This window comes from Sinocyclocheilus grahami, unplaced genomic scaffold (genome assembly GCF_001515645.1).
Source record: "Sinocyclocheilus grahami isolate Dianchi unplaced genomic scaffold, SAMN03320097.WGS_v1.1 scaffold1176.1, whole genome shotgun sequence".
Classification (NCBI taxonomy): Eukaryota; Metazoa; Chordata; class Actinopteri; order Cypriniformes; family Cyprinidae; genus Sinocyclocheilus; species Sinocyclocheilus grahami.
Window position 1 is genome coordinate 43,731 of NW_015506355.1, and position 11,164 is coordinate 54,894.

The 11,164-nt window shown below is 35.9% G+C and overlaps 1 long non-coding RNA gene across 1 annotated transcript; it reads left to right on the forward strand.

Moving 5' to 3' along the window:
• Positions 1-279: 279 nt before the first annotated feature.
• On the forward strand, positions 280-10,551 carry LOC107567643 (uncharacterized). Its single transcript, XR_001606665.1, has 3 exons — positions 280-355; positions 2,417-2,517; positions 10,423-10,551. It is a non-coding gene; the product is annotated as an uncharacterized lncRNA (long non-coding RNA).
• Positions 10,552-11,164: the final 613 nt, after the last annotated feature.

The window sequence follows — 11,164 nt, forward strand, 5'->3', positions numbered from 1 at the left end:
TGTCACTTTATGAGTCCATTAGCTTGTGGCACAGATTTGCAGTCTCTCTCTCTTTCTGTTACACACACACACCAAACTGGGTTTGAGTTTTTTTAGAGCTTTTAAACTTCATGCATAGTCCTTCAGAGAGTTTTGACTTGGGTCGGTATGCTGTCTATCGGTTTTAATCCAGCTTTTATTGCTGTATGGAAAGTGTTGAAAGTACAACCTTGAAGCATCAAAGTTTCATTGTAAATGACTGTCCTCTTTTCCTTAACTCTCTGATGTCATCAGTCTGGGACGGCCAGGAGTGGACTGTCATTGCCAGCATGAGAGTGGGGCGGCAGTTCTCCAACTGCAGTTTCTCATCAACGAGGTACCGAACACCCACACTTGCAGGCACACATATATTACAGCACATTTTCATGTGTGCAGCATATGTAGAAATCACGTAGGAGGGCAAAGTGCATATGTGTGTGTTTTAATCTGTAGTTTAGGATAGACAGCATGTGTGTGTAAATGCAGGCTTGGCTCTGCAGAGGAATTCGTTTAGGTCAAGAGCCGCCTTCCCTCTCAGCCCTGTGGTGTTAATGCAGTCAGTCATTACTTCCCATCAGACGTGTCAAGTGCTGAATGTTTCTCAGCCTCTCTGTCTCGCTCTTATGCACACATGCTGCATCATCTCATGAATAACGAGAAGTTAGTGCGTTAACAAAAGAGGGAAAGTGGGAGAGTTGCCATGGTGGCCATTTTGGATTATAGCAATTTAGGTACACTCTCCACTATCGCTCATATTCATCATTGCATGTTAATTCAAAGAAAAAATGTGATTGTTTTGCAACTGTATCTTCTTCTGAAACAAATTCCCTTTCCTGCTGACATCACTTAGGCCATGCAGACTAGGACAATAGCCAAAATAGCAAACTCTCATCTGTGTAATTTTTAATATTGTTTATATACTATTATAGTATTTATTCATATTTATTAATCTTCTATAAGTTTGAGTCATTTTGTTGTCATTTTAAATTATTTTTTAATATGCACATTTAGCTTTATTTTATTTGTTATAGTTTTAGAAATTTTAGTACTTCCTCATCAATTTATTTTATTTCATCCCAGTTTATATGTATACAGTATATTATTATTATAATATTTTTTAATTGGTTCCATTTTTGTGTGCAACACTCACTTTTACCATCTAACCAAATCCTGAAGTGCACAATTTATTTTCTTTTTGAAAATCCCATTTCACTTGGAAAATATCATGTTACGGAATTATAATGGGTCGCGAATGTGAATTCACATTGACTTTGACACAACACTAAAATTCCCTCTCGACATCTGTTTTTCTCTGCTTTTGTCCTTTGGTGTGCTGGTGCAATCTGTGTTTACCTAAACATTATCTCCATGGAAACACAGTTGTCAGTCACCTGACTGATGGATCTGGATTCAATGCACTGAGAAAGAACAAAGATGGAGACAAACTCACAAAGTCATGAAGATAAAGTGTTTAGAGACTTCCTGCTGGCCCATGATTACCCTCAAATTAGGCAGTGATTTGACAAAGCGAGTTCACATTAATACTGAAATGTTCTCATCCCCGACATGAAATGCCATTCATTTTTCCAGGTTTGTCATGCGTTATTTGCTGCCTGAACATTGCAGCCAGCATTTGAAAAGAAAATTAGATATATTGACTTCAAAATTATAAAGGGCTTCCAGATAAAATGGGTCAGAAAGACCTTTGTCATCCTGACATTGTCAGATTTCTCACACTCACACTTTTAGACACTTTCATCACTTTTTGCTCCCTTCCCTCTCTCTCCTCCATTAACCATGAACACCATCCAGAGTCTTGTAATACATAGAGCACAGCATTACTTGTGGCAAGTAATTCTCTCTCTTCAGACTGTTCCAGTCTCTATCCAAGGAGGACTTTAATATCATGAAATATGCATGAAATGCATGAGAAAACAGCAAAGTTATACAGACTGAAACATATCGATGTGACAGAATAAATTAAGGTTTATCATTTCCTAGCAACTATATGAGTAAATTCTTATTTCATTTGTGACCTGGAAGATGCATTATATACTGCATAATTTTCCTCATCATAGAATTTTAGGACATTGAAGTGGAAACGGAAACACACTTTAGACATACAATTCAATTCCATATGTGCTATTAGGTTCAATATTATATAAAATGCATGTTTTAGGTCACAAATAGAAAACTGACTTATTTAATATAATATTTTGTCACATGAAAAAGCACAATGGCTGATGCCACGAGCTGTGCCACTGAGACCTAAAAAAAACTAAAAGTGTGTCTAAAGTGTCATACATTTAATGTAACTTTCTTTGATTGTTAAAATTGGTGTAAACTTACCATCTCATTGCATGGATTGAGTGTTGTTGTTACACTTATGTGTTCATAGGGGGCTCTGGTCACAGCTTGTGCGGACGATACGCTGCATCTCTGGAATTTGCGACAGCGACGTCCGGCTATCCTACACTCTCTCAAATTCAACAGAGAGCGGTGAGTAGAGCTTATATACAGTACAAGATTGTGTTTTTCAGGCATGTGCACATAGCACACATAATATATCAAGTCAAAAATGAACTTCCCAATGATTTCATAAAAAAGAAGATTTTTCTTTATTTAATTTTACATTGAAAGTGAGAATCCATCTCAATATTTCAACTTGAAGTTGCTGACAGTCCAAAGCTGCCGAGCATTGGTCAGAATGAATATGTGATAAAGTAAACACGGATAGCTCAAGGCTGCAGAGGCTGAAGCCAAGCCTCAATATTGTAAAATGTTGTAGCTCCTGTCTTCTCTCTTCTGGTTTATTTCTGAGCAAGTAGTGAGGATTTTCTTCTCAAAAATGCAATGGGCACAATACAGTATTTATAAAAAAAGAAAAAGAAAGATAAATCCATCATAAAAAATATAGCATTAACCTTACTATGCTACCCTACATTACACATTTTCATACCTTTAGGTATCTTAAAGACCACATGAAAACCAAAAAAAACCATGTTTTTATAAATACATGTATGATATAATTTTCTATAAAATAAGCACTTAAAATGTTTCCATATGTAGGTGTTTGTTGGAGCAGTTTGTAACAGCCTTAAAGGGATAGTTTACCCAAAACGGAAAATTCTGTCATTAATTACTCACCCTCATGTCGTTCCCAACCCGTAAGACCTTTGTTCATCTTCGGAACACAAATTAAGATATATTTGGATGAAATCCGAGAGCTTTCTGAACCCTGCATAGACAGCAATGTAACTGACATGCTCAAGGCCCAGAAAGGTAGTAAGGACATCGATAAAATAGTTCATGTGATATCAGTGGTTCAACCGTAATGTTATAAAGTTACGAGAATACTTTTTGTGCACAAAGAAAACAAACAATGACTTTATTCAACAATTTCTTCCAATTTCCATGTCAGTCTTTACTGTGCGTTCATGAGAGTACCATGGTGCATGCGTGTGAATTATTCTGCTTGCAAACAAGCCGCATCCGGGTTCTACGTCAGAACACTGGCTCCTGCGTCAGCAACACCACATGTGTCATGGTACTCTCGTGGTAGTTGCATTTCTGTCTATGGGAGGGTCAGAAAGCTCTCGGATTTCATCCAAAAATATCTTAATTTGTGTTCCGAAGATGAACAAAGCTCTTATGGGTTTGGAACGACGAGTGTGAGTAATTAATGTAAGAATTTTTATTTTTGGATGAACAATCCCTTTAAAGGTAGCAACCTATTTTAGTTGGAAAAATGTTGACATTGAAATGGAAATTTGATTTGTTAAACATTTAATGAGATCTTTAACTACTGAGCATAACTCAGTAGTTTAAGCCCTTATTTAATTTTCTTATGACTTATGACTGTGCTTCTCAAACTGTGCACTATTCACGTAATGGAAACTGACCCACTAGGTATGACTAATGTGGCTTTTGTTACTCTATTTCCCTTGTTGAATGACTCCGGGTCAGCTCTAATAAATGTCGCTCTCATTCAGAGCTGTGAAATGTGACAGTTGCATTATGGTTAATGGCCTCTTGGAGTTGTTTAGAAGTATAGAAACCTTTCAGGAAGTTTTAGCAGAGAAACTGTACAAACAGAGAGACCTTGAGCGAGTTGAAGAGAGAGTCATGAACAGTCTTTCTTTCTTTCTTTTTTATTTTGTTGATTCCTTCACCACCTAATCACTTGACGTGTAAGAGGACCTTGTCCAAATGTGGCTTCTTATCACTGCATTGATTGCCGTGGAACAGGAAAGAAAGAATAAAAGGAGGAAATGTTTTTGTGATGTTTGATCCAGAGAGAAAGTTAACGGATTTACCCTCAACAAATGCATTTGATACCAGATTGATGATGAATACTCATAATGATACTTTAGCATTCTAGCAGCACGATCATTTGTTGTTTCGTGAACATGTCACAATGCAGTGAGGCTATGTTGGATCCGACAACAAACCTGCGGCTTGTGTGAGAGCGCAGGACAGAGCTGTTAATATTTCATATACAATGAGGGTGTTTATATTGAAGTCTTAAAGGCACAGCATAAAAAAGAGATCAGTATAATTGTCAGGGTCAGATAGAGGGTGGGAAAACAGTCATGAGAAATGTTTACTAAATTAGTTTTTTTTGCGCTAAAAATTGTTTACATGCAACCAAATGAGCCATTAGTAATCGGATTGATGGCTCAATCAGACTGAAAATCCTTCATGTAAACACCTCATTTGATTTGATTGAGTTTGATTCAAATGAAAGTTTGATCCGATTCATTGGATCAAAATTGAACCAAATCCATAAATTTCAATTGTTAGTGTATATTTGACCATTGTTGTTTTTTTTGACACATTTTTCACACTGTGAAGTCTTTATGATCGATTATAATACTCAGAAACCACATGGGACACAAGCATTAGATCGGCATCAAACTGAGAAGCCTGATTAAAATTCAAATGAAAGTTTGATCCGATTCATTGGATCAAAATCGAACCAAATCCATAAATTTCAATTGTTAGTGTATATTTGACCATTGTTGTTTTTTTGACACATTTTTCACACTGTGAAGTCTTTATGATCGATTATAATACTCAGAAACCACATGGGACACAAGCATTAGATCGGCATCAAACTGAGAAGCCTGATTAATGAGTGTCATAGAGCATATTGTGCAACAGAACTTAAAATATAACATTAACATTGTTGTTAAAGTTTTGGTTCATATTCATCCGAAGCCTGAAAGCTTGAGGTGGTGTGTGATAGAGATTTTTCTACGCTCTGTGTTTTCTTGGTATGGCTAATGAGTTTTGTTCCCCTCCGTAATAACTGATGATTGTGTTCATCACCTCATCAGACCGTCTGGAACAAACAAATAAAGTCATGGTTTCTCCCACCGTGACAGTTTCACACTCATTGACAGGGATTTCTTCTATCTTATGTGTGTGCTTTGACCCTGAAGTGTTTTATATTTGGCTTTATTAAAATTATGCAAATTCACATGTAATGAGAAATGTTTTCTCAGATCAGTAGGTGCCTGTCTGAGTGTGTGTGTGAACACGGTTGGGTGCATACTTTCGTGCACGGCTGTGTCAGATGACAGAGATTTTCAGCTCAGCAGGGTCAGGAGAGAGACTCAGGGGGGCTATAAGACTGATTCAAGACACTCAGCATGCTTGTCTGTCGCAAAAATACAAGACACTTTCATCGCACAACAGAATTGTGTAGTCCTGTGACGTTCTGTTTTAGCTGATCAATTCATCTGACATTTGTATTCAAGGCATGCTTAGCCCAAACTATGCAGAACAAAACTATGTGGAAGTTTGGAGTCATTCAGTGGTGCCTTTTGAAATGTATCTTAAATGTTGACAAAAATTACTTTTAGCAGACGTATAGTGCTATTCAAAATTTGGGGGTCTTTAAGATTTTATTTTTTAAAGGGGTCATATGACGTTGCTAAAAAAGAACATTATTTTGTGTATTTGGTGTAATGAAATGTTTGTGGTTTAAGGTTCAAAACTCATTATTTTCCACATACTGTACATTATTGTTTCTCCTCTATGCCCCGCCTTTCTGAAACGCGTCAATTTTTACAAAGCTCATTGTTCTGAAAAGCGAGGTGTACGCTGATTGGCCAGCTATCCAGTGCGTTGTGATTGGCCGAATACCTCAAGCGTGTGACGGAAGTGTTACGCCCCTTACCATACTGTGATGCCGTGTCCCGGTGCGACGAGACAAAACCAATAAAACCCATTATAAACGAGGCATTTGTTGCATCCAGTGGGGACATAATTACTGATTATAATGACTTATACTGTCTTTTTACGCATAAACATAAAACCATGCCTGCATTTGTGATCGGAGAAATGACAAACAACAAGCGCTACTCTACACTGCTCAAAACTCATGTTTGAATAGTCAGTGGCAAATTCTTTAAATATGAAAACATACTTATAGGCTGTGAGTCAGAACAGACAGCATTGTAGTCTACTCTCCCAGGTTAAGGAAACAGCCCTCCGTAAAATGCGTTGCACACACACAAATATTTGGTTTGAACCGTTCTGGAACAGTGTTGTAAATACAACTTAACCGCTGATTTCTAATTGTGATTTCTAATTGTGAAGTATTTTCACTTTCGCAACAAAACACAGCGTCTTCACGACATGGCAGCAGCAATACTACAGCGAGAATCAAAGTTACGCCTTCTTTCTTTGCGTAAACATTTGGGCGGTGTTATGCAAATCTTCCCACACTGTGACATAGACATGTGGGGATGTGTTTAAACGAGGTGTTTTAGGAGGGCGTGGACGAGTCTTGACTTTTAAATAGAATATCTCTTTGGGTTTGAGACTTTAGTCTTTGCAACTTTAGGGATCTTATCTATTCACAAACAGCTTGTAACACTCCAAAGAGAAAGGAAAACTTGAAATCGCATCATATGACCCCATTAATGTTTTTGAAAGAAGTAATGAAATATTATTACAATATTAAATATTATTTTGAAATATTATTACAATGTAAAATAACTGTTTTATATGTATTATATGTAAAATTTAATTTATTCCTCTAATGCAAAGCTAAATTTTCAGCAACCATTACTCCAGTCTTCAGTGTCACATTATTTTTTTAGGAAGCATTCTAAAATGCTGATTTGCTGTTCAAGAAACATTTTTATTATTGGCAATGTTGAAGTATCAGTGTTGGGCTGATTATTTTTGTGGAAACCATACATTTTTTAGAAAGTTAAAAAGATAATAAAAAAAAAATAACACTTTCGATCTGTTGAATGCCTCCTTCCTGAATAACATCTTAAATCTTACTGACCCCAAAATTTGGATGGTAGTTTACATACTTAAATTCCACTTTCTCTTTTTCTAGCAAACAGATCTGAAAAACAGGAAAAAATATTTATCCAGCACTGCACTGATTTTTGTCCAATCAGACACATCCACATCTCTTTTGGACTGTGTGGTTTTGACCTTGGCTGCCTCAGAGGGCTACAATGGGTTAAATTACTTATCCACAAACCAACAAAAGAGCATTTTAAAACAGTTGCTCCCTGAATGCCATTAATCACCAATATTGGTGATCATTTTATAATCTGGGTTTTCCATGTGTTGCAATCAGAAACAGAAAACCACACATTAGCATGGCCAGGTGCTCCATTAGCATTCTATCCCTGACAAGTTTAGCTGTCTGTCCAGCATCTCGCAACCTTCATTTCCAATCACCCCGACTGTCTGAGGACCCCAGGGGCGTGAGGGGAGGAAAACAGAGAGAGATGTGATGAGTGTGGACAGCAGTGAATTACCGTGTGCTGGTCTTTATTTTCTAGTTAACCTGCTTATAAGGATGATTGATGATGCCACTGGATGGATTTCAGCATGAAGTCTTAAACAGACCCTGGATATGTGATAGTTTTATTGATCATTTTCATAATTACTCACTGGATACTTCATATTATCAAGACTTTTAAAAATACTTTTTTTGGACAAACAGGTAATCTTGCCCCAAACTCCCAGCACTGGATGAGCCAGGAGTTGACATTTTAGAGAGCCACAGTTAGCCACATATAATATTTAATGAATGAAAACATAAAATATCATGTTCAGCATTAAGAATAAGAAGTGCTCACCTCATTTTTAATGCTAAGCACTGTTTACATGTGTAGAAATATGTGGCGTGATATTAGACACATTCCCTGGAGAGTTTCTGTTGTGACAGTAGCAGAGATAAATCAGAGTGCTAATAGTCTGCCTAATTTCGTAATTATTTTGCAATTAACGTAGTAAGCATCAGGCAAATATAATCTTACTCTTTTCTTTTAACCTTTTGATGACACTGGAGAGACAGTGGCATGCTATGAAAATAAACACACAAACACACCAGCGTGGGGAGAATAATTTTGTCATATACGTTGTTTTCTAGAATAGACAATGCAGGGTTGAATGGTCTAGATTGCATCATTAGGAATAAGAAACCTATTTAAAAACACATGTTAAAATCTAAGAGTCAGTGTCACTCTCATCTCATTCATGTCTCATTAGCTCTAGTTTGTCTTGAGGTAATCGTGTTCCAATTAATTGTTGCATCCCAAAATACACACAAGTGTACCCAAGAGGGGCTGACGTTTGACTGGCATGAGCCCTAGAGCAGAGCCAAACCAGGCAACTGCATGAACAAGTGTGAGAAGTGTTACTTCCAACTGCTAAAGAAACAGAGAACCACAGAGAGCTATGAATCACTGCCTCTGAACACGAATGACTTCAAGATTTGTCTCTGATTAAAAAAAAAGTATAACATTTATTTCATGAATTAAAATAATCGTATTTTTCACAATTACGTATTGTTTATCAATATTTGCTGACGGAAACCCCCACATGAAGATCATTTAAGACAGCATTGAATAGATTGTACAAAAAGTGTATTTTAGATGTCAATTTATTTCCATAAGACTAAACTGACGATAAAGATAAACTAAGGTGTAGATTTAGGGGTTGTTCACACAGGATTTTCTGTCTGTGGTGTTTTTTTAATGTTGGTCTATGTACAATAAATATGTGCTAAATAAAACAATAACTGTTGGATTTTGTTGTTTGCATGGTGTTTTGTAGAGAAGATAATGAACTGGCCTTCAGTGTGGTTCAGCAAGACACATTTCTTGTGGTTGTTAATTTCATTTTTTAAAGAATAATTAATTGTTTTGTTTTGTGTTTGATGATCTGTAGAAATGCTGTCAACTCAGCTGACACTTGTTGATAACAGTTGACAATTGATTTGTTTTTGTTGCTTTTTGTTTTGTTTTGTTGATCTGGAGAAAGATTGACAGTTGTTGACAATTGTTTTGTTTTGTTTTGTTTTGTTTTGATGATCTGTATAAATGCTGTCAACTACTCTGTTCATATAACTCTTGTTTATAATGTTATAAAATATTTATATTTTAAGAGTGCTCTTTTTATAAATGCACTTCATTTGAACTTTCTAAACATTTAATAATCCTGAAAATAATTACAGTTTCCAAAGAATAAATAAGCAATTTTGATGTTTGCATGGTGTTTTGTTGGTGAGAGTTACTTTACAAACCTGACAGAGAGACTCGTCCCTGCCAGGTTTGTAAAGTAACTCACAACAACAACAAAAATTTTGGAATTACATGAATGTTTACCTAGACTGTTTTGCACATGCACATTACAAGCAGACTACACCACGGATTTAAAGGGAAGCAAACTCAACCACCTGCAGTGATGGAGTTTGTGCACAGCATTCATCTATTGCCAACATGCAATGAGACCATTGAAATGAGCAGAATGTGAAAACATCCTACCGTGAGGCCCATGTGTGCTTGTGTAATAGTCGAGAGACAAAATAAAGCACCGCCCCTTCACTTTGAAGCCCACACTGCATGCATACCATATATTTATTTCATTTAGTTGAAGCCTTTTTCCAGTTTAATAATCACACAAGGCCATTTTGTGATTCAGATTTTAATTAACAGTTCAACCCTAGTTCAAATGATTAGCAAGGACATGTTGAAAAATGTGAGTTTGAGCAGAACGGTACACTTACACATACATCATTTGTAATTATTTAGTTTTTTTGTACAGTTTCCTGTCTATTCTGGTAATGAATATATGTACAATAATGCCCATTACACTCTTATAGGGTTTTGTAATTACATCTGCAGCTTTCTGAAGAAAATGGTGACTGGCTGCTATGTAATTGGATAAAATATGATTGTTGTGCGTGCATATGAATCAAAATCTTGAAGTATATTAGTTACAATGGTCATTATTGGCTTGCTGGTTCTATATAGTGAGATATTAATTGCATACTTTAATATGATGCCAACATATCCTGTGTTAACTCTTCTCTCCCTCTCTCTTTCACAAATATGATTCCTCTTCTTTTCATCTCTCTTTTAGGATCACATTTTGTCATCTTCCGTTTCAAAGTAAGTGGCTTTACGTGGGGACAGAACGTGGAAATACACACATAGTGAACATCGAATCCTTCATTTTATCTGGATATGTCATCATGTGGAACAAGGCCATAGAACTGTGAGTATAAGTGTAAATCTAAAATTTATTTTATTTTAATATCAAAGTCAATGCAGTTAACATGACTAATAAATAGCTAATTAATACAATGACAGAGCACCCACGCAATCAAATGATACGTGTATCTAATAAAGATGATTATGTGCTACCAAGTCATCTGGAATATGAAAATTATAAATGCAGTTATAAATGTATGTTTATATTTACATGGAGGAGTATTAGAGGTTTAGCACAGTCATAGTCCTAAAGGAATAATTTACCCAAAATAAGAATTCTATCATCATTTACTCACTCTCACGTTGATGCAAATCTGTCTTCTGTGGAACACCAAAGATAAATTGTACAATTTCTATAGTACTCATTTTCATAATAGCAAAATAATAAATAAATATAAAATAAAACAAATTTTAAAAAATGTGAATACAATGGGGAAATGCATTAACCATCTATTGATTTCTGGTTATTTTTAAACTTGTTAATTGAATTATGCCTTCCAGAGTTCATACGTATATTTACATTAGATTTATGCATTTGGGAGCATTAAAAAAAAAATCCAAAACAACTTATATTGCATTCAAGGTACAGATTTTTCACTTCTTGCTTTCCT